This window comes from Pseudorca crassidens, chromosome 7 (genome assembly GCF_039906515.1).
Source record: "Pseudorca crassidens isolate mPseCra1 chromosome 7, mPseCra1.hap1, whole genome shotgun sequence".
In the NCBI taxonomy this organism is placed as follows: Eukaryota; Metazoa; Chordata; class Mammalia; order Artiodactyla; family Delphinidae; genus Pseudorca; species Pseudorca crassidens.
The window spans coordinates 62,012,866-62,038,197 of record NC_090302.1 but is presented as its reverse complement, the minus strand read 5'-3'; the positions used below and the strand labels follow the sequence as shown (position 1 = coordinate 62,038,197).

General features: G+C 37.5%; 1 long non-coding RNA gene across 1 annotated transcript in view; it reads left to right on the top strand.

Annotated features, from left to right (window-relative positions):
• Positions 1 to 8,223: 8,223 nt before the first annotated feature.
• The window catches only part of LOC137227839 (uncharacterized), a 406,963-nt gene continuing 389,854 nt past the window's right edge, over positions 8,224 to 25,332 (top strand). Inside the window, exon 1 of the long non-coding RNA XR_010945021.1 lies at positions 8,224 to 8,321. This is a non-coding gene — a long non-coding RNA (uncharacterized lncRNA). The remainder of the gene's footprint in view (positions 8,322 to 25,332) is intronic.

Below are 25,332 nucleotides of genomic sequence, written 5' to 3'. Positions count from 1 at the left end.
TAAACTAACATTAATTAGTAATCTCTCTACACTTTGTACTGTATCAATTTTTCCATATATGGTACTTAATATTTACAACAAAAATGTTAATCATTTCTTTTCCTGTATCTTCAGCAGTTAAAGACATTATCCATATTCTTAGAAGTGGTAGAGCAAAAAAATAGTAAGAAAAAATGCAGAAATCATATCAAATTTGGGAGCTGTTTTTTTTAATAAGGCATATGACCAATATATTTACAGGAAAAGATAATTTGAAAAGTTCTGTGACAACTATATGGCCATTCTTTCCTCTGGTGGATTTTGGGCATGTCTCCAGCCATAGAGTAAGGATGAACCAGTGAGGTGGTGTTATAAGGTGTGAAGGAATGCTCGTGGGGTATTTCTTTCTGCACACGCTGCTCCATTTAACAGAGCCCCACTTTAAAATCAGTTCTGTCAGCTAGATACTCATACACAGAATAACAACTTGAAATAATATGTTATGGTATTGCAGAGCTGTTATAAGAGCCCCTAAGAATATTTCATGTGCACTGACCTCTCCAATAGCTTAGACGCTTATCATTTTTTTTCTTCCTTATTTCACATCTATTCCAGTGATACATATGGATAAATGGATTTCCTTTTGGTGGTAAGAATTAATGGCAAAGGTAGAAGAAGAAAATATACTAGGTTATATTATTGTCTAAAGCTTTGACAATATATTTATTTTTATATATATATTTTTATTATATTTTATTCAGTAGCATCCAGTTCCTTTAGATGTGTGAATATCTACAAACATAAGGCATTTTGCTACCTATAATGCTTATGCACTTTCAAGATAATAAGTCAATTATAATTAATTTAACTTGAAAATTATTTATAACTTAGAGTAAAAATGTTAAATATATTTTCCTCTTTTATTAAAAATGCAATAAAACAATGTAGCATAGAATGGGAAAAAACCTGAAATCTTGGTTGTTTACAGCTTACCATTCCACTGGAGTTTTATTAAATGGATAAAATAGAAACTAAACTTTTTTAACTTGAAAAAAATATATAGGCTTTTATTTTCGTTTAAATAATGACTAGAAGTCATAAAATATAATCATTACTGGCTTAAAATAATGGATTCTAGTTCAGTTTGAGTCTTTTCCCCTTTCTTATTGCTTTAGAGTTTCAAGGAAATATAGATGTATTATGAGATTTGATCTAAGAATATTTTTAACTCCATTCCACAGGGGAGAGTACTAGATTTCTGCTTCGTATTTCTAAGGGTCCATGAGTGGGTGGCATTGCATGAAACCACAGAAGTGGTCATAACTTTTTTTTAAATTTAATTTTATTTTTTTTTATACAGCAGGTTCTTATTAGTCATCCATTTTATACACATCAGTGTATACATGTCAATCCCAATCGCCCAATTCATCACACCCCCACCCCTGCCCCTCGCCACTTTCCCCCTTGGTGTCCATACGTTTGTTCTCTACATCTGTGTCTCTATTTCTGCCTTGCAAACTGGTTCATCTGTACCATTTTTCTAGGTTCCACATGTATGCATTAATATACGATATTTGTTTTTCTGACTTCACTCTGTATGACAGTCTCTAGATCCATCCATGTTTCTACAAATGACCCAATTTCATTCCTTTTTATGGCTGAGTAATATTCCATTATATATGTACCACATCTTCTTTATCCATGTTTTTGTCAATGGGCATTTAGGTTGCTTCCATGACTGGGCTATTGTAAATAGTGCTGCAATGTGCACCCCAATGGTCATAACTTCTTAGAAATAAATAATTAAGGACTAACTGTATAACTAATCTCTTTTCATTTTGTGAAACCTTGCTTATACCAAAGGTTGCTTCCCGGTATTTTTGTTGACTTATTTGTACAGTTACTGTAGTCTAGGGTGGTATGTCATATAAGGAAGCACATGGCTGCAAAACCTCCTTTTAATCAGCTTACAGAATTTGCCTTTAAGTAAAACCAAAAAATAAATGATTAATGAGAAAAGTCACTCAAACCTTCCATAATTATTTTTATAGACTGATATTTATGCCTGAATCATATGTGTAATCTAAGTTTCATGCTGATTAGTAGTTCTTTGATATTTTTCTTAGTTATTTACTTCATATTTTATTTATAAATATTCTTTCATTCCTAGTACTCACAGTTCCATATGCCTCAGTGACAGATTAATTTTTTTAGCAATATTCCAGCTTTTTTTCTGTAAAAAAAGAACTATGGATAAGAACTAGCAGGCTTCTTTGGGGGAGGGGAGACCCATAATTGTGTGAAGAGGAATTTGCTTTCTCTAGATCTATAGCCTTGACATACATATAATTTATTTTCCAGAAGATTGCCTCTATCTACTTTATTCTATAAGGACATTTTATAGTAGGATACTGTTATCCCAAATCCCTCAGCCTACAAATTAAATATGCATGCAACAGAAACTCTGGGAGAATTGTAAAGATTTATAGGCATAAATATCTTTTAACATCTTAAAAGGTTTTTTTTAAAAAAGAAAAATAGACCCTGTAAAACGCTCATTTGATTATTTTTAAGGAAAAAACAGAACTTCTTACAATTTAAAAAATTATATTGAATAGGAAAAAAGCCAAGGAGATTTAAAATCTACCATTTAAAAAATGAAAAACATGATGCCTAGACCAATTCAGTGACTGTCTCAATCTTATAGAAAATTAGATTCCATTTAGGAGACTGGTGATACACCCTGCTTCCAAGCATTCACTGGTGTGAGTTGATATACGTAAGGGTTTCGATAATTTTTTAAAAACAGAAATGGGAAAAGAGTTAGGGAAACCAATTTTGTGGAGGAAGGAGAACATAGGTGCACAGATGCTCAGAATGAGGAAAGAATAAATGAAACATACTGGTATGACATTTGTCCTTGCCTCTAAAAGAGATTGGTATTGAACTCCCATGAGAAGAGAGGTTAAATTTTGAAACAACATAGCTCCACGCTCAAGAAGGTTACAGATGCAGAGAAGAGGGTTGTTTTAACTGAAAAATAAAAATACATGTGTGTACATGAGAAAACGTTTCTGAAATCCCAGAAATTACTGAGGATACAGTGGGAGATGGATGTTGAGTTTGGATATCATGTAGGACCATGCTAACAAACTAATGAGATTCAAATGTTGATGTTATTTGTACCCCCAAATGGTTGAAGCTAAAGACATTCATGTTATTTTTCTACAAAACAAAAAATCTTAAAATTTCCAAAACTAAGGAAAATTATTATTGGCCTAAAATAAATAACACATATTTTTCTCTTCTTTTCTCTTTTTTAGAGTTCTGTGACTAGGGCTTAGGCCTGAACACACAGATGATCACTATATATTGTGAAATTTCTGCTTTGTTGTGCTTCACCTAAACTTTTTCACCCTTCATTTTTCACTCTTCCTCTTCAATCTTCCATTTCTAAAACACTTCTTTGACATTTGTAGGCAGTACACAAACATACTTACATAAAAGAGAAGGTGGGCTCCATGATGACAAAGGAGACATGATGGTCTCCTTTGCACATAGCTCCATCACAGGTGCTAGAACAGAGCATGGTACTTAGTAGTACTGAATACATACTTGCTGAACAAATGAATGGAATAAAAACTACTACAAAGAAATAACAAATTGTCCTGAAAATTTTACATAGTGTATTGTCTCTGAAATTAAAAAAAATATTGAATACATTTCTCTTCATAAAATTTAATGATTGTGTACGGCCTTGTGCCTAGAAGGTATTTAACAAAATGCTAAATTAATACATTTTCCACAGTATTTCAAGCTATAATTTTCTGCTGGATAAAGAAAGTATGATAAAGGAAATTAAATCAGTAATCAATAACTTTGTACTTAAAAATAATTAAAGCCCAGGACCAGATGGCTTCACAGGTGAATTCTACAGGCCATTTAAAGAATTATCAATCCTTCTCAAGCTCTTTCAAAAAATAGAAAAGGGAACATTTATAAACACTGAGATCAGCATCACCCAGATATCAAAGGACAGAAAAAGATACCACAAGAAAACTTCAGGTGAATATACCTGATGAACATGGATGCAAATATCTTCAACAAAGTATTAGTAAACCAAATTCAACAGCACATTAAGAGGATCATATAGCATGACCAAGTGTGATCTATCCCTGGGGTGCAAGAATGGTTCAGCATGTGTAAATCAATTAATATACCACATTAACAGAATGAAGAATTAAAATCACATTATCTCAATAGATGCAGGAAAAGTATTTGACAAAATTCAACACCTTATCATGATAAAAATTCTCAACAAATTTAGGTACAGAAGGAATTTGCTGCACCACAATAAAGGCTATGTAGGAAACAGCCACATCTAACATCATATTCAATGGTGAAAAACTGAAAACTTTGTCTTTGAGATCTGGAATAAGGCAAGGATGCTCACTCTTTCTACTTCTATTCAAACATTGTATTGGAAGTCCTAGCCAGAGCAATTAGTCAAAAAAAGAATTTAAAAGGCATTCAAATTGAAAAGAAAGAAGTAAAATTATCTGTTTGCAGAATATATATATATATATATATATACACATATGAAAAATCAACAATCAACAAAATGAAGCAACAACCTACAGAATGGGAAAATAATATTTGCAAATCATATGTCTCGAAGGGTTTACTATCCAAAACATATAAAGAACTCATACAACTGAGTAGCAATAAATAAATAAATAAATGCCTTGATTTTAAAAAAGGGGCAGAGGAACCAAGTACACAGTTCTCCAAAGAAGACATGCAAATGGCCAACAGATAAATGAAAAAACTCAATATCACTAATCATCAGGGAAATGCAAATGAAACTGCAATGAGATATCACCTCACACTTGGTAGAATAGCTTTTATTTAAAAAAAAAAAGATAAATGTTATCTCACCAAGAAGATGTGGAGAAAATGGAACTCTCGTATACTGTTACTGGGTATATAAATTGGTTAAGCCAATATGGAAAACAATGTGGACGTTCCTCAAAAAACTAAAAATAGAACTACCATATGATTCAGCAATACCACTTTTCGGTGTGTATGCAAAGGAATTTAAATCAGGATCTTGTAGAGATATCTGTACTCTCATATTCATTACAACATTATTTACAATAACCAAGACATGGAAGCAACCTAAAAATCCACCATCGGGAGGAGTCGCTAAAGAAAATGTGGTATATGCATACAATGAAATATTCAGCTTTAAAAAAAAGAAGGAAATCTTATCATTGGCCACAATACAGATGAACCTAGAAGACATCCTAAGTGAAATAAGCCAGGCATAGAAGGACAAATATGATGTGGTACCACTTATATGAGCAATTTAAAATAGTAAAACTCATAGAAGCAGAGAGTGGAATGGTGGTTGCCGGAGGCTAGAGGAAGCAGAAAACAGGGAAGTATTAGTCAAAAAATACAAAGTTTCTGTTATATGAGACAAATAAGTCCTAGAGATCTACTGTACAGCATAGTGCCTATAGTTAATAATACTGTATTGTATACTAAAAATTTTGCTATGAGACTAGATCTCATGTTTGTTCTTATCACAAATAGTAATAATAGTAAGACAGGAGAAAGCTTTCAGTGGTAATGAATAGGCTTATAGCTTAGATTGTGGTGATAATTTCATACCTGTCTACTTACCTCCAAACTCATCAAGTTGTGTACTTAATTATTTTACAGCTTTTTGTGTGTCAGGGAAAAAAAAAATTATGTCAGCATGGAAATAGTGTAAGATTTTGAGTCAAATAGAGCCAGGTTCAAATTTTTACCAATAGTCTGATCATAGGCAAATTATTAGCTTTGTGAATTCTCTATTTTTCTTTTGCAAAAAGGGAAAAATATTATCCTGCTCGTGGTGGTGATGTTAGAATTAGATTGTTATACGTATATACTGAATTATTGCATAGAACAGAATCTGGCACCAATTAGTGTAATTGTTCTTTCTATCTGCTTTAAGTTCAGGGTTAATGTAGGTCACTGGCACATTGCTTCTGTCTGTTTGTCATTTAAAGATGGGGAAGTCAGGGGGGGCATAGCAAGTTCTCCTATTTTCTTTGAATGGAGCCTAAATGCAAGCTAAGCTGTGGCTAGCTAATACACTCAGGTCACCTTTTCTTGAGTTGGTTCATATCTTAGAGAGCATTAGGTATCCTCCCCAACCATTGCTAAATAGGGGTATGGAAGGTGTAGCTATTACGGATACAACTGGTAAGTATATCACTACCAGTTCTGGGACCTGAATTATGTATAAATCATACAATGGAGCATAAGACTACAAGACTTCCATGCTTAATGCTATATGTGGTTCCTGTGAGCATTATGACTCTTACTCAGTAGCTAATCTCTTTCTCAATCATGAGAATCAGTTCATCCTCCTTTATCAGAAAGAAAATTTTAGCATGTAAGCCCCCCTTTCTGGGGGGAAAAAAAAAACCTTTTACTTTATGAAAAGGACACCAGCATGGTGACTCATTCTTTTATCTCACTTGGTTTACTGACTGGAGTGGGATATGCAATTGGATTTGTTTCTGGAATTTTACTCACATAAAAGAGTTTGGCTCTCTATTAATCAGGAGTTATAACTTGATGACTAAAAAAACCCAAACAAACAAAAACCTCTATAGGAATCAGTTCTGTGGTCTTTTCTTAGTTCAGTGCATCCATTCAAAAAGGATACTGCCTCCACCCACTGTATGATCTGGTTAAATTACCTAGTAATACAGCTGTTACCTCTTTCTTTGCGAAGTGGGAGGGTCGACCTTCTGCCTTCTCTCTTGGACCTGGTTGGAGATAGACAAGAATTAATTCTTTACTGAATTTTCCAACTTGGTGTGCTTTACAAAAAGGTGGTAAGATATAGTGGAAGAAGATGGGGATAGAATGCAAAATTGGTATCTCTTACCTAGGGCAGGAAAAGGTGAGGAGAAATGACAGACAAGTATTAGGGATGATTCTGAGTCAAGAGGGCACAGGAAGGGTTCTGGGATGCTCATCATTGGCTCTGTTTCATTTCTGTCTTTCTCACTCTCTTTTCCCCTACCCTCCTCCTTTCTTTCCACAATTATGTGAGTGTCTACTTTGAGTTAGGGGATTAATATGCAAAAACATTCTAGTAAATACCATTGCTTTAATTGAGAAAAGCTCCATGCTTGGGATAGTGTATCTTTATATCCATAGATGCTCAAATTTTCTTCTATTTTTTCTTCATTCCCTGTCCTTACCTCTGGATATCATTATTTTATAATATTTCATGATATCTGTAATCCCAAATATTAACTGGCTTTATCTATCTTCTGAAAGCTTTCACAGTCAGCTTCCATGTTGTTCATTGACTTTCACTTCTCTGGGTGAACTATTATTTTTCTGATTATTCATTTCCTAGAAAAGAGACTAACTCCCCCACTCTCAAGTATATTCTTTAAAGTCCATTCATTCCAAGCAATTCCTACATTTAGCATGGATTCCAATACAGTAAAAGCCAGTTGAATTCATTTAGCTAAAGATATATTTATTATAACAAATAAAACATTTTAAATCTTCTGTTAGAAATAAGAAAACCCACACATCCTGTATTTAGAATAGGCGAAATGCTCTTATATGATTAAACCCAAGCACTCGTTGTTCTAAATTATATAGCTATAACATCTATAACGTTTGGGAGAAGAAAAAAGTAGTGATTCCTATATTGGAGAGAGTATTTAGGAAAAAGTCAAGAATGAGGTCTAAAGAGGAAAAATGGTATATTTACTCAATTTTTTTCCAGTAATGCAACACAGAGTTCCCACTGAGCTTTGGAAGTAGTTTGGAGCATTAAAGGGAGCTTTAATCATTCATATTGCACCCTCCAGAGAGGTCATTTCTCATATATGACTGCCCAATAAATGAAGGTGCATATTCTGGACATCTGGGGCGAGCTTGATTTCTTTTTTTTTTTCTTCTTTGCTTGCCTGAGAAGTTTCTAGACCGTATTAGCTATTGTGGATAAAAATAGAATTCTTCACTTCTGTAATATAGAGATATTTTCTCTGTGACTCTGACCTCTCAGATCTTTCCTTTATTGCTCCAAACTGCAGCCATAGATTTAGTTCTAAAGAGGTCTCCCTTTCCTGGCATTAGTATCTATGGGATGGATGACAGTGTGCTGTGACTTTTTATGTCAACAGGCCACTCTCTTCTCTGTACTATTGTAGATTTTTCTCTCAAGCGGTAGTGCAGCTTTGAAGACTCCTGGAGATCGTGGCAACATTTTTATCAGCTGCATCAACCAACAAGCATTGCTACCTCGAGGAAATAAGGTATGCATACAAATTTGAATTTCCTTATTTCCTATTGCAAAATTGAGACAGGGAATTTTCTTGATTGAGTTAAAACATCAGGGGTTTCTGTGTATTTCAGTGTGAGATTCCTTGCTTTCCTGATATTTGGTTTTGCCATTGGTAGGAAGATAATCTTAGAATCCAAAATACTCCAAGTAACTTTTGCTTTGCTTATATGCCTCTAAAGTATCATTTTCACCATTCACTGTCCTTGGACAAGCCACAGAAACAGAGCCTCAGATAATCATTCAATACTGGGTGCTAATAATAATGTTTTTTTCCATATAAAATCAAGATGATGATCAGATAATATTTTATGTGAAAATTGTAATGAGCTCTAACACTTAATGTAACTTTCTTTTAACCCTATCAGATGTACTCAAACTTTCAGTTTTCTCTACTGAGGATAGCTCCTCGAGATAGGGCTCAACCCAGGCTATTAGGTTTGGTTAGTAATTGCTAGGTTTTATGCTGAAATTTGTTCCTCTTTTTCTTCAAAAATTGGAGAAGCCTCTACTTACAACTTTATTCCACTTTAAAAAAATGATAACTAAATCTGTGGGATAAATGCCACAGGAGAGAATAAATAAAGATTATTTTTTAAATCCCCTGAGGGCTCAAAAGATTAGAATTACTATGAATCCAACATTCCTTCCCTTACTGGCAGCGGTGGGGGGGAGAGAAGACAACAAGAACAACAGTGATGACATCGTTGACAACAAAACCAAAATGACGTTATCATATAGGCATTGAAGACATATCTGAGAAAACTATATACCACTTTCTTGGATGGTTTCAAAATTTATGAACACTATATCAAGTGATAAAAAAAACTCACTTGTCCCTACAAAAACTATAATGTTGCCCTGAAAAGGGGGAAAAATGCTAAGTCTTTTGAGAGGAAAAAAAAAAAGTATAGTGTATACTTAAAAAGAGAAACAGAGAGAGGAGGAAAGAAGGAAGGAAAAGAAAACAGACATGATACTTTCAATACATGGTAAAAGTTCTTTTCACTTTCTTCACCATATGTTAGCAGTCTTTGCTTCTCCTTCAGAACATTTGACACTTACAATTATCCAGTCACTTATAATTAATTGGAGTAATTTGTCCTTTGGCTTCCACACCAAAAGGTAAACTTCATGAGAGTATGGACTGTATTTGCTTACACATTGTACCATCTCTTTGCCACAGTGTGAAATATACATCTGGAGGATATCCAGTAAATATTTGTTGACGAAATCTGTCTGACTAATAGGGTTGTTTGGGAGCTCGAAAGAGATATGTACAAGAAAGTTCTTTGTAAACAGTAAACTAATGATAGCTTGATAACTTTATATGTGGGTAGGGACAGATGAAAAATGAAATAATGTTTTAAGGAAATGCTATCAAAATATATAGGTAAAACCCCAGTGTAAACATGAGAAGATATATTTCAAGATTTAGAAGTGTAGTATGATTTCAAGGTTAATAATAGTTTTCACTTTAAGACTACAAATTCAAAATGTATGTTGCCCAGTGATGTTAATTATCTGCCTGTTTTACCTAATCCCTCAGTAGGTTAGCTGTTTTTCCTCTTTTACTTAGTCATGACACACTTAGCTGAAAATGAGCAAAAGACTTACTACACGCCTGTGGAGAACAAGATTACTTTTAATGGATTGCTTCTTTTGAAATGGGAAATAGGGACATGAAGCAAAATCAGAAAAGAAACACTTTAGGACAAATTTAGGGTCGGCTTATCTCCCTGATTCATATACCTACATACACATACCTAATGTGCATACTCATCAGAGAAGTAAATCAAGCTGACTATCTCACAGTATATCTTACGTCTATAATATTGGTCCAGAAATATTAATAGTATAAGTTTCTTCATGGTAGAAAACGTTTTACTTTGCTGCACTCAAAGACCATTTACTTATTGTATCAAAACTGTAATGAAAACACCTGGGAACTTATTATGAGGGGGAAAATATGAAATCTGTTTTTTTCTTTTTATCTTAACTTTTTACAAATATTAAAATAGTTTTATACTGATAGTATTTGTTGCAACATTTCTCATTTTCTCTCAGACCGAGTCAAGAAGGTATTAGACACCAAGTAGAATAGAAACTCACCTCTATGTGGGAACTTTGGTGAAATGTTACATTTTTGGGTTGCTTACCAAACCAGCTTTGGTATTGCCATTCATATCAAGGAGACCTACTTCAATGTCTATTTCTAGGCTATGTTCCATGGTGTTCATTCTTGCCAGTGAGTTGTACCAAAAGCCAGCCAGTAGTGCAAGCCCTAGAATACGGCCCTCATTCTCAAGGATAGCAATAAGGGGAAAAGGTCATTTGTGTAAGCCAACTAATAAGTGGAAGTCGACTATACTCTGATTTGGAAGATTAATGTAGAATGAAAAAAGACCAATATCTTCTCTTCCAGTTGCCAGGGGCAACCACAGTCTTTTTTCTATACTTAGCTTTTATGTACAAAGTTATTCTACCAAAAAATGACATGTATTAACTAATGAGTTTTCCTAATTTTTATGCATGTACCAACATGGTTGAATCACAAAAACAAAACATGGAAAAAAGACCAAGGGAAAAAAAAACAACAAAGAGACAAATCAATTTTTATTAAGTTCAAATGAGAAAAAAATGTAATACTTAAAAAAGCATACCTACTTTGTAAAACTACAAAGGAAAGTAACAGTTACCTCTAGTTGGGAGAGAGGGATTGGATCAGGAAGGGACTCCTGGGGGATGCTGTCAATCTTCAATTTCCTGACCTGCGCGTTGGTTACATGGGCTTTGGTATATAATCACTAATTAAACTACTCTAAATGTATGCTGTATGCATTTGTCTGTATGTGTGTTACTTCACATTAGAAAGTTTGATTGATTGTTAAATCAATCTAGAATTTTTGTTTAAACAAAATTTCATTAAATTTTTAATGAGTTAAAAATTTCACCACTCTTAAAAACGATAAGAGGTGACAAACTTCTGGTCAGTAAATGCAATCCATTTGACATAGGTAACTAACTACATAGAGACATATGTATGGTTGCACTTACACAGAGCTACAGGGTTTGGGGATTAGAAGAGGAACACACTCAGCCTGATGCTAATGGGTTGATGATTCCTCTGTTCCAAGTATCTACAGTATTCAAATCCATTGTTTTTGTTTGTTTTCCCCTCAGTTTTATTGAGATATAATCGACATAACTTTATAATGTTAAGGTGTATAACATAATGATTTGATCTCTGTAAATCCATTGATTTAGCTAGTGGCTAGAAAAGACTTGGACCTCTGTGACAGTTCAGACGTTTACAAATAAGGAGAATATACTGAGGAATAACGGTAGCAGAAAGGGAGAGGGAGAGAGAAAGAAAGAAAGAGCATCTTTCTAAAATCAGTTTACCCTCGTACATTGGGCCTTGTGACCTGAAAATAAATCTGCCAACTTACATTTAGAAGTACGTATTGATATTCCAGTGACTATGCTTCATTCATCTATTGACCCAGCCTAACACACACGCGCGCGTGCGCGCGCACACACACACACACAGAGAGAGAGAGAGAGAGAGAGTTATATGTCATGTTTATTTATAGGAAACTCATTGGGAAAGGAGAGACAGGTAGTCTGGAGGTTAATAAATCCCGTGGGAAGCTAAAATTTAATTGATTTCCAATGTGGAGGCCCTTGCTCTGTATAATTTGGAGCTATAAATATTCATGGTTTTTAGTTACCTATTCATGTGTAAAGTTTTATGGAGGATAAACAATGCTTCACCTGTATATTCCCAGAGCATAATTGGTGTTACCCACTGACAGCCAGAGAATGTGAGCCAAAGCAAGCAGGTGATTTCTTTCCCGGCAAACTAGGGTATGTCACCACCAGGAATATTGTTAAACAAAATTTCAAATGAATCTCACTTAGCAGTTCATATCTTCCTAGTTTCCTTCTGTTCCACCATTACATACATCCATTAGATACCCAAACTTCTTTGTTGTTCTCAATTTCTCCTAGTCTCCTTCAAAAGATTGCCAGTAATTTACCTCATAAGTCCCATTTCACATACTTTAAATTTATATGCTATTATCTGGTTAGAAAAACTAATTGTCAAGTAGCCAATAATTAACTTTTTCGTTTCTCCTGCCTCAATTTCCTTAGTTTCTGACTAGTGCACCTACCATTTGCTCTGCACTTATCTTAACCTCTTATCCCACGTATCCCACTTTATCTCAGAAAAATGCAGACAAGAGAAAAGTATTACAGATATGTTAACCTGACCTTCATCTAAATCTGGTAGGCAGCAATTCTTAAACTATGTTCCACAGAGCATTAATATCCCGTGATAGATTAGTAGATATTCTCCAAATTAAAACCAAATATTCTTCAAAGTAAAATTAGTCATATGCACAGTGACATATTAAAATATAATTGATAAATAAAAATCTCCAGAAGCACCTATTAAAATTACTTAGGACTCCAGAGGTAAATGGACTATAGCTTCAAGATACTGGAAAATTTTTATTTATCCTTCCTCTTATGATGATGCTTAGGTTGTCCCATTCCTGGCCATTGAGATCACAATGGTGGGTGCAACCTGTCCTTGGGGCAATCCTGGCTGGTTGTTCAATGCTGACCACTGGGTTTCATGTTGGGCTCTGGGTTATGGCTCAGTGGCCTTGCAGGTCTTCTGCTCTTCTGTCTGTATTCAGTGCATGCCGGGTTCACGACTGAATGCTCAGTAGACCCCTAAGTTTCCTTGACAGATTCATTATCCAGTTTACAGTGATTTTTTTTTTTTTTTAACATCCTTATTGGGGTATAATTGCTTTACAATGGTGTGTTAGTTTCTGCTTTATAACAAAGTGAATCAGTTATACATATACATATGTTCCCATATCTCTTCCCTCTTGCGTCTCCCTCCCTCCCACCCTCCCTATCCCACCCCTCCAGGCTGTCACAAAGCACCGAGCCAATATCCCTGTGCCATGCGGCTGCTTCCCACTAGCTATCTACCTTACTACGTTTGTTAGTGTGTATATGTCCATGACTCTCTCTCGCCCCGTCACAGCTCACCCTTCCCCCTCCCCATAACCTCAAGTCCGTTCTCTAGGAGGTCTGCGTCTTTATTCCTGCCTTACCCCTAGGTTCTTCATGACATTTTTTTTTCTTAAATTCCATATATATGTGTTAGCATACGGTATTTGTCTTTTTCTTTCTGACTTACTTCACTGTGTATGACAGACTCTAGGTCTATCCACCTCATTACAAATAGCTCAATTTCGTTTCTTTTTATGGCTGAGTAATATTCCATTGTATATATGTGCCACATCTTCTTTATCCATTCATCCGATGATGGGCACTTAGGTTGTTTCCATCTCCAGGCTATTGTAAATAGAGCTGCAGTGAACATTTTGGTACATGACTCTTTTTGAATTTCGGTTTTCTCAGGGTATATGCCCAGTAGTGGGATTGCTGGGTCATATGGTAGTTCTATTTGAAGTTTTTTAAGGAACCTCCATACTGTTCTCCATAGTGGGTGAACCAATTCACATTCCCACCAGCAGTGCAAGAGGGTTCCCTTTTCTCCACACCCTCTCCAGCATTTATTGTTTCTAGATTTTTTGATGATGGCCATTCTGACTGGTGTGAGATGATATCTCATTGTAGTTTTGATTTGCATTTCTCTGATGATTAATGATGTTGAGCATTCTTTCATGTGTTTGTTGGCAGTCTGTATATCTTCTTTGGAGAAATGTCTATTTAAGTCTTCTGCCCATTTTTGGATTGGGTTGTTTGTTTTTTTGTTATTGAGCTGCATAAGCTGCTTGTAAATTTTGGAGATTAGTCCTTTGTCGGTTGCTTCATTTGCAAATATTTTCTCCCATTCTGAGGGTTGTCTTTTGGTCTTGTTTGTGGTTTCCTTTGCTGTGCAAAAGCTTTGAAGTTTCATTAGGTCCCATTTGTTTATTTTTGTTTTTATTTCCATTACTCTAGGAGGTGGGTCAGAAAGGATCTTGCTGTGATTTATGTCATAGAGTGTTCTGCCTATGTTTTCCTCTAAGAGTTTGATAGTTTCTGGCCTTATATTTAGGTCTTTAATCCATTTTGAGCTTATTTTTGTGTATGGTGTTAGGGAGTGATCTAATCTCATACTTTTACATGTACCTGTCCAGTTTTCCCAGCACCACTTATTGAAGAGGCTGTCCTTTCTCCACTGTACATTCCTGCCACCTTTATCAAAGATAAGGTGTCCATATGTGCATGGGTTTATCTCTGGGCTTTCTATCCTGTTCCATTGATCTATCTTTCTGTTTTTGTGCCAGTACCATACCATCTTGATAACTGTAGCTTTGTAGTATAGTCCGAAGTCAGGGAGTCTGATGCCTCCAGTTCCTTTTTTTGTTCTCAAGATTGCTTTGGCTATTCGGGGTCTTTTGTGTTTCCATACAAATTGCGAAATTTTTTGTTCTAGTTCTGTGAAAAATGCCAGTGGTAGTTTGATAGGGATTGCATTGAATCTATAGATTGCTTTGGGTAGTAGAGTCATTTTCACAATGTTGATTCTTCCAATCCAAGAACATGGTATATGTCTCCATCTATTTGTATCATCTTTGATTTCTTTCATCAGTGTCTTATAATTTTCTGCATACAGGTCTTTTGTCTCCTTAGGTAGGTTTATTCCTAGATATTTTATTCTTTTTGTTGCAATGGTAAATGGGAGTGTTTTCTTGATTTCACTTTCAGATTTTTCATCATTAGTATATAGGAATGCCAGAGATTTCTGTGCATTAATTTTGTATCCTGCCACTTTACCAAATTCATTGATTAGCTCTAGTAGTTTTCTGGTAGCATCTTTAGGATTCTCTATGTATAGGATCATGTCATCTGCAAACAGTGACAGCTTTACTTCTTCTTTTCCGATGTGGATTCCTTTTATTTCCTTCTCTTCTCTGATTGCTGTGGCTAAAACTTCCAAAACTATGTTGAATAAGAGTGGTGAGAGTGGGCACCCTTGTCTTGTTCCTGATCTTAGTGGAAATGCTTTCGGTTTTTCACCATTGAGGATGTTGTTTGCTGTGGGCTTGTCGTATATGGCCTTTATTATGTTGAGGAAAGTTCCCTCCATGCCTACTTTCTGCAGGGTTTTTATCATAAATGGGTGTTGAATTTTGTCAAAAGCTTTCTCTGCATCTATTGAGATGATCATATGGTTTTTCTCCTTCAATTTGTTAATATGGTTTATCACATTGATAGATTTGCGTATATTGAAGAATCCTTGCATTCCTGGAATAAACCCCACTTGATCATGGTGTATGATCCTTTTAAAGTGCTGTTGGATTCTGTTTGCTAGTATTTTGTTGAGGATTTTTACATCTATGTTCATCAGTGATATTGGTCTGTAGTTTTCTTTCTTTGTGACATCCTTGCCTGGTTTTGGTATCAAGGTGATGGTGGCCTTGTAGAAGGAGTTTGGGAGTGTTCCTCCCTCTGCTATATTTTGGAAGAGTTTGAGAAGGATAGGTGTTAGCTCTTCTCTAAATGTTTGATAGAATTTGCCTGTGAAGCCATCTGGTCCTGGGCTTTTCTTTGTTGGAAGATTTTTAATCACAGTTTCAATTTCAGTGCTTGTGATTGGTCTGTTCATATTTTCTATTTCTTCCTGATTCAGTCTTGGCAGGTTGTGCATTTCTAAGAATTTGTCCATTTCTTCCAGATTGTCCATTTTATTGGCATAGAGTTGCTTGTAGTAATCTCTCATGATCTCTTTTATTTCTGCAGTGTCAGTTGTTACCTCTCCTTTTTCATTTCTAATTCTATTGATTTGAGTCTTCTCCCTTTTTTTCTTGATGAGTCTGGCTAGTGGTTTATCTATTTTGTTTATCTTCTCAAAGAACCAGCTTTTAGTTTTATTGATCTTTGCTATTGTTTCCTTCATTTCTATTTCATTTATTTCTGATCTGATTTTTATGATTTCTTTCCTTCTGCTAGCTTTGGGTTTTTTTTTGTTCTTCTTTCTCTAATTGCTTGAGGTGCAAGGTTAGGTTGTTTATTCTAGATGTTTCCTGCTTCTTAAGGTGGGCTTGTATTGCTATAAACTTCCCCCTTAGAACTGCTTTTGCTGCATCCCACAGGTTTTGGGTCGTTGTGTCTCCATTGTCATTTGTTTCTAGGTATTTTTTTCTTTCCTCTTTGATTTCTTCAGTGCTCACTTCATTATTAAGTAGTGTATTGTTTAGCCTCCACGTGTTTGTATTTTTTACAGATCTTTTCCTGTAATTGATATCTAGTCTCATGGCGTTGTGGTCAGAATAGATACTTGATACAATTTCAATTTTCTTAAATTTACCAAGGCTTGATTTGTGACCCAAGATGTGATCTATCCTGGAGAATGTTCCATGAGCATTTGAGAAAAATGTGTATTCTGTTGTTTTTGGATGGAGTGTCCTATAAATATCAATTAAGTCCATCTTGTTTAATGTATCATTTAAAGCTTGTGTTTCCTTATTTATTTTTATTTTGGATGATCTGTCCATGGGTGAAAGTGGGGTGTTTAAGTCCCCTACTATGAATGTGTTACTGTCGATTTCCCCTTTTATGGCTGTTAGTATTTGCCTTATGTATTGAGGTGCTCCTATGTTGGGTGCATAAATATTTACAATTGTTATATCTTCTTCTTGGGTCGATCCCTTGATCATTATGTAGTGTCCTTCTTTGTCTCTTTTAATAGTCCTTATTTTAAAGTCTATTTTGTCTGATACGAGAATTGCTACTCCAGCTTTCTTTTGGTTTCCATTTGCATGGAATATCTTTTTCCATCCCCTTACTTTCAGTCTGTATGTGTCTCTAGGTCTGAAGTGGGTCTCTTGTAGACAGCATATATAAGGGTCTTGTTTTTGTATCCATTCAGCTAATCTGTGTCTTTTGGTGGGAGCATTTAGTCCATTTACATTTAAGGTAATTATCGATATGTGTGTTCCTATTCCCATTTTCTAAATTGTTTTGGGTTCGTTATTATAGGTCTTTTCCTTCTCTTGTGTTTCTTGCCTAGAGAAGATCCTTTAGCATTTGTTGTAAAGCTGGTTTGGTGGTGCTGAACTCTCTCAGCTTTTGCTTGTCTGTAAAGGTTTTAATTTCTCCATCAAATCTGAATGAGATCCTTGCTGGGTAGAGTAGTCTTGGCTGCAGGTTTTTCTCCTTCATCACTTTCAGTATGTCTTGCCACTCCCTTCTGGCTTGTAGGGTTTCTGCTGAGAGATCAGCTGTTAACCTTATGGGGATTCCCTTATGTGTTATTTGTTGTTTTTCCCTTGCTGCTTTTAATATGCTTTCTTTGTATTTAATTTTTGACAGTTTGATTAATATGTGTCTTGGCGTATTTCTCCTTGAATTTATCCTGTATGGGACTCTCTGTGCTTCCTGGACTTGATTAACTATTTCCTTTCCCATATTAGGGAAGTTTTCAACTATAATCTCTTCAAATATCTTCTCAGTCCCTTTCTTTTTCTCTTCTTCTTCTGGAACCCCTATAATTCGAATGTTGGTGCGTTTAACGTTGTCCCAGAGGTCTCTGAGACTGTCCTCAGTTCTTTTCATTCTTTTTTCTTTATTCTGCTCTGCAGTAGTTATTTCCACTATTTTATCTTCCAGGTCACTTATCCGTTCTTCTGCCTCAGTTATTCTGCTATTGATCCCATCTAGAGTACTTTTAATTTCATTTATTGTGTTGTTCATCGTTGCTTGTTTCATCTTTAGTTCTTCTAGGTCCTTGTTAACTGATTCTTGCATTTTGTCCATTCTATTGTCTATTCTATCTCCAAGATTTCGGATCATCCTTACTATCATTATTCTGAATTCTTTTTCAGGTAAGCTGCCTATTTCCTCTTCATTTGTTAGGTCTGGTGCATTTTTATCTTGCTCCTTTATCTGCTGTGTGTTTTTCTGTCTTCTCATTTTGCTTATCTTACTGTGTTTGGGGTCTCCTTTTTGCAGGCTGCAGGTTCGTAGTTCCTCCTGTTTTTGATGTCTGTCTCCAGTGGCTAAGGTTGGTTCAGTGGGTTGTGTAGGCTTCCTGGTGGAGGGGACTAGTGCCTGTGTTGTGGTGGATGAGGCTGGATCTTGTCTCTCTAGTGGGCAGGTTCACGTCTGGTGGTGTGTTTTGGGGTGTCTGTGGCCTTATTATGATTTTAGGCAGCCTCTCTGCTAATGGGTGGGGTTGTGTTCCTGTTTTGCTAGTTGTTTGGCACAGGTTTTCCAGCACTGTGGCTTGCTGGTCGTTGAGTGAAGCTGGGTGCTGGTGTTAAGATGGAGGTCTCTGGGAGATTTTCGCCGTTTGATATTATGTGGAGCTGGGAGGTCTCTTGTGGACCAGTGTCCTGAAGTTGGCTCTCCTACCTCAGAGGCAGAGCCCTGACTCCTGTCTGGAGCACCAAGAGCCTTTCATCCACACGGCTCAGAATAAAAGGGAGAAAAAGTAGAGGGAATTAGTAGAAGTATGAGGAAAGAAAGAAGGAAAGGAGGGAAGGAAGGAGGGAAGGAAGGAAGGAAGAAAGAAAGAAAGAAGCAAAGAAGGAAAGAAGGCAAGAAGGAACGAAAGGAGGGAGGGAGGAAGGAAGGAAGGAGGGAAAGAAGGAAAAACAGAAAGAAAGAAGATACAGTAAAAATAAAATAAAGTATAATAAAGTTATTGAATTAAAAAATTCTTATTTAGAAAAAAAAAAAGGGACGGATAGAACCTTAGGACAAATGTTGGAAGCAAAGCTATACAGACAAAATCTTACACAGAAGCATACACATACACCCTCACTAAAAGAGGTAAAGGGGGAAAAATCATAAATCTTGCTGTCAGAGACCACCTCCTCAATTTGGGATGATTCGTTGTCTAAAGGAGGGAAGGAAGGAAGGAAGGAAAGAAAGAAAGAAAGAAAGGACGAAGGTAAAGTATAATAACGTTCTTAAAATTAAAATTGATTATTAAGAAAAAAATTTTAAGAAAAAACCATGGACGGATAGAACCCTAGGACAAATGGTGGAAGCAAGACTATACAGACAAGATCTCACACAGAAGCATACACATACACACTCACAAAAAGAGGAGAAGGGAAAAAAATCATAGATCTTGCTCCTAAAGTCCACTTCCTTAATTTGGGATGATTGGTTGTCTGTTCAGGTATTCCACAGATGCAGGGTACATCAAGTTGATTGTGGAGCTTTAATCCGCTGCTTCTGAGGCTGCTGGGAGAGCTTTCCCTTTCTATTCTTTGTTCTCACAGCTCACAGGGGCTCAGCTTTGGATTTGGCCCTGCCTCTGTGTGTAGGTCGCTGGAGGGCGTCTGTTTTTTGCTCAGACAGGACGGGGTTAAAGGAGCCGCTGATTCGGGGGTTCTGGCGTACTAAGGCCGGCGGGGAGGGAGGGGCACGGAGTGCGGGGCGGGCCTGCGGCGGCAAAGTCCGGCGTGACCCTGCACCAGCCCGAGGCCCGCCGTGCGCTCTCCCGGGGAAGTCGCCCCCGGATCCCGGGAACCCGGCAGTGGCGGGCTGCACAGGCTCCGCGGAAGAGGGGTGTGGAGAGCGACCTGCGCTCGCACACAGGCCCCTTGGTGGCGGCAGCAGCAGCCCCAACGTCTCCCGCCCGTCTCTGGGGTCCGCGCCCTCAGCCGCGGCTCGCGCCCGTCTCTGGGGTCCGCGCTTTCAGCCGCGGCTCGCGCCCGTCTCTGGAGTTCCTTTAAGCAGCGTTCTTATACCCCTCTCCTCACGCACCAGGAAACAAAGAGGGAAGAAAAAGTCTCTTGCCTCTTCGGCAGGTGCAGACTTTTCCCCGGACTCCCTCCCGGCTAGCTGTGGTGCACTAACCCCTTCAGGTTATGTTCAAGCCGCCAACCCCAGTCCTCTCCCTGCGCTCCGGCCTCAGCTCGCAGCCCCGCCCGCCCTGGCGGGTGAGCAGACAAGCCTCTCAGGCCGATCCTCTGTGCGGGAATCTCCCCGCTTTGCCCTCCGCACCCATTGCTGTGCACTCCTCCTCGGCTTCGAAGCTCCCCCCTCCGCCTCCCGCAGTCTCCGCCCGCGAAGGGGCTTCCTAGTGTGTGGAAACTTTTCCTCCTTCACAGCTCTCTCCCACTGGTGCAGGTGCCGTCCCTATCCTTTTGTCTCTGTTTATTCTTTTTTCCTTTTGCCCTACGCAGGTACGTGGGGAGTTTCTTGCCGTTTGGGAGGTCTGAGGTCTTCTGCCAGCCTTCAGTAGGTGTTCTGTAGGAGTTGTTCCACGTGTAGATGTATTTCTGGTGTATCTGTGGGGAGGAAGGTGATCTCCGCGTCTTACTCTTCCGCCATCTTCGAGGAGACCCCTACAGTGATTTTTAATTCTGATTTTAGGGTCTACATTACACATACACAAATTCACAAATATAATGAAATCCAAATAACATTCTGGACACATCATTTTTGACTCTTTATTCTTTTTATATTTCTAAAGGTGCTTTAAAGAAATACTGAATTGATATTATTGAAAATTGCTTTAAGAATCAATTAAGTAATATCTGCATATATACGTTACCTAAGAGGTTCATAACATGTCTTCGCTTTGGCTATTAGATATTTTTTCAATTAAAAGTCCAATGTTCTAAATAATTAGGCTTCTATACAAGTGAGGTGTATAAACTCTGCCCCACAAACCATATCCAGGACAGGTTTTCAGACAGGATTATAAGAAATTTCCTCTAGACAATATAATATTACTAAAAGGTCAAGACTTCTTTTCTAATTGTCTGAAGTTTCCACAACTTTGGGCCAAGACACACTCTCTAGATGAGTCCCTTGAAAAGCAAGAAAGGATGAAAAGCAAGAAAGATAAGACTATTTCTTTAATGTTTAACACTAGGAACAATACTATCCATTTCCATAGTGCTTTTTAATTTTCATAGTGCTATCCATATATAAAGAAGAGGTCTCTGCTTAGTAGACGAGGAATCAGAGACAAGAACAATTAAGTAACTCAGTTACGATAACTCTCAATCTTGCCATCAGGGTTTGAAAACAGCCACTCTAATCCAAATTCCTATTTTTAAAAAATCCAACAGCCAACTGACCAAGGCTGGGTACATTATATATGCCTGTGAGTTTTTAAATTAGAAGTGAGAAAGTCAGTCCTTTTCAAGTGGTAACTGCTTTCTGTATGAGGCTCATGAACACACTGGTGGTCACTGTTCCCACATTGTAGAAAAATAAGGTTTGCAATGAAAGAATATACCAAGAGTAGACAGATGCAGAGGGTCCTGACAACACTGAAGGTGCTTGCTTCGTGAGTTTCTAAGGTTGAGGTGCATGTCTTCTCTTTACCAAGTGAGCTGTTAATCTTGGTTGGATTATAAGAACCAATAAACTTTTCCTTTTACGTGAGATGGGTTTCTGTCCCTTGGGGTAAAATTTTTTGACCAATTCATACAGCTAGCCTGAAAAGTTGAAGAATTTTCATACCATTCTTGTCCACTGTTCAAATCAAGAGTCTGTATTTTCTTTGCTGAAAAGAGAAAATATATTCCTGATTTTTTTTTTTTTTTTGTAATGACCTATATGACTTAGTTAGTAATTAGTTCAGCCCTACCCCGGGAATTAGTCAAAGGATGCATTTCCTCCTTTTCTGGCAAAATTTATCAATTGATGCGGTTCTTCACAGAACAATTCATGTGTCCAGTTTTCAGCTTAAACATTTTATAATGCTGATAGTTCACAAGAAGAATGTATCACAAGATAAGGAATTACTTTCTCCCAAGTAAAAATCTTTAGTTAAAAAGAACAATCAGGTGGCTGCCAGAGAGGAGATATTGGGGACACGAGTGAAATAGATGAGAGAGATTAAGAGGTACAAACTTCCTGTTACAAAGTAAGTGAGTCATGGGGATGAAATGTACAATGTGGGGAATTAGTCAATTATAATGTAACTTTTTTTTTTTTTTCCTGCGGTACGCGGGCCTCTCACTGTTGTGGCCTCTCCCGTTGCGGAGCACAGGCTCCGGACGCGCAGCCTCAGTGGCCGTGGCTCACGGGCCCAGCCGCTCCGCGGCATGTGGGATCTTCCCGGACCGGGGCACGAACCCGTGTCCCCTGCATTGGCAGGCGGACTCTCAACCACTGCGCCACCAGGGAAGCCCATAATATAACATCTTTATGTAGTGATGGATGGTAACTAGACTTATCCTGGTGTGATCATTTTGTAATATACAGAAATATAACATCATTATGTTGTGTACTAGGAACTAACACAGTGTTGTAGGTCAATTATACTTCAACAGAGAAACAAAGAAAGTCGTAGAAAAGAGATCAGATACTTGGCTCCAGAGATGGGAGTTGTGGGGAAGGGGAATTGGATGAAGGTGGCTACAAGGTACAAACTTCCAGTTATAAGATGTACCTTATATAGGTTATATTTGAAAGTTAAGACAGTAAATCCCGAGAGTTCTCATCACAAGGAAAAAAAATTTTCTTTTATTTTCTATCTATATGAGATGATGGATGTTCACTAAACTTATTGTGGTAATCATTTCATGATGTATGTTATTCAAATTATTATGCTGTACACCTTAAACTTATACGGTACTGTGTGTCAATTATATCTCAACAAAACTGGAAGAGAAAAAGTCTTTGAATTAAGAGCTAGATCACTGGGGAGGCTGATTTCATTCAATAATGATTCATCCAGCTCCTATCACATTTAGAGTATGCGTTGGGCTCCAGCCTGTGGAAACCGGAAGGGGACTGTTACACAAAGGAAGAGGAGTTTATATCTTTTTTTTTTAATCACAAACTTATCTCACAGTGTTTATCCAGGAAGAGGCACGACCAACCATCCTGGTAACCCTTCCCAGAATCATGACACTAAATTATTATCTTGTGAGGGGGACTGAGCGTGTACTTTGAGTCTTTCAGACACTAAGTGCCTATTTTCTCTGACTAAAGAAGCTTTGACTTTTCCCCCTCTGTCTCTTTTAATGGCTAACTATAATTTCTGTTAGATCTTGAACAGCTCAGGTCAGGAAATATATCTTTTGGACCACTTGAGTTGCTTCCTTTGCTCCTCCATTTTATCTGAGTTGGACGCCCTGCCTGTACTGCCCCAGTATCCAGTATAGACCTCCACAAAGTCACTTACCGTTGCTCTGTATGTCTGTTCACTGCATGGTGATGCTCTGAAAGACAGAGAGCATTTTCCATTTCTCTGTTTCTAGTACTAGCACATTGTTGGATCTCAATAAATGTTTGCTGGATAATTAAATAAAATGACAAAAACTCCTTTAAGAATTTATAGTGCGGGGGCTTCCCTGGTGGCATAGTGGTTAAGAATCCGCCTGCCAATTCAGAGGACACAGGGTGCAGCCCTGGTCCGGGACGATCCCACATGCCGCAGAGCAACTAAGCCCATGGGCCACAACTCCTGAGCCTGTGCTCTAGAGCCCACAAGCCACAGTTACTGAGCCTGTGTGCCACAACTACTGAAGCCCACACACCTAGAGCCCACGCTCCACAACAAGAGAAGCCCCTGCAATGAGAAGCCCGTGCACCGCAATGAAGAGTAGCCCCCCCCTCGCCGCAGCTAGAGAAAGCCTGCAGGCAACAACAAAGAACCAACACAACCAAAAATAAATAAATACATTTATAAAAAAAAAAAGAATTCATAGTGCAGAAGTATCTCTCTTGTGTTCATATTCATCAGGAAATCTTCCTGGATATGTCTAACTTTATTAGAAAAGTCTGCAAAATATTATATAGCAAATTTATCTACCTATCTCTAAATTTAAAATAAATTTACTGTGTTGCTGAATTGCTTCTTGTGTTATCAATTTTGTGCAAACTGGAAATAATTTTTCCCTAAATTATAAAAACATAAGTCATATTCATGTTTTAAAAATAACACCATTGGGCTTCCCTGGTGGCGCAGTGGTTGAGAGTCCGCCTGTTGATGCAGGGGACGCGGGTTCGTGCCCCGGTCTGGGAAGATCCCGCATGCCGCGGAGTGGCTGGGTCCGTGAGCCATGGCCGCTGAGCCTGCGCGTCCGGAGCCTGTGCTCCGCAACAGGAGAGGCCACAACAGTGAGAGGCCCGCGTACCGCAAAAAATAAATAAATAAATAACACCATTAAGCTATAATCACTGTAACCATTTTGGGTTTATTCTTTTAGCTGTTTACTCTTTCTTTGTGTATGTGTGTGTGTGTACCTTAATAACGATTATTATATGAAATACATATTGTTTAGACTACATGTGTGTGTTAGAGAAGATGTACTTACGAATTTTTATATGCCGTTCTTCTTTTGCTCTGCATACCATTAAATACAGCTGCCCTAGTAAAAGGAAAACTTGAGATTTTCCTTAACTGTCCACAGGAGGGCATCAGAGTTCTCTTCATAAATCCAAACATTAGTGTTTTTCTCTGACATTTATGCTCTAGACTCTTAAAGCAGAAAGTTTCAGATCTGAAGATATGAGTATTCATAACATCTTTATTACGGTTGGTCCTCATATCTCCATTTTGATGCTAATTCTCAGTGTAGTTACATGGGTGAATAATCAGCACAGCACTAAGAGGAAGTATAAAACTTGGCCTGAGCAAGTTTGAATAGATGTGAGGTTTAAAGCATACTAAATGCCAGGAGAGGAAAATACAGTTTTCTGATGGCAGGGATACCAGTAGCTGACTTGATGATTGGATGTTTAACTGAGCATATAAATTCAGCTACAGATAGTGGCCAGGAGCAGCTGAATAATTCACTTGAAGCAAGTTTGCATCAGAGTAAGTCAATAGCATGCATTGCTTTTTTAAAGTTATGCTTATTCTCAAGGAGACGATACCTAGTTTCCTCAGTATTCAAGGGCTGTACAAACATGAGTATAAATAGACACTTTCTCAGAACCTTGATCTCACCTTCCAAGGCGTACTCCAGATGTAAGAAATGGGGACAAAGATACTTTTTTCCAAATTTCAGGTAGGAATAAAA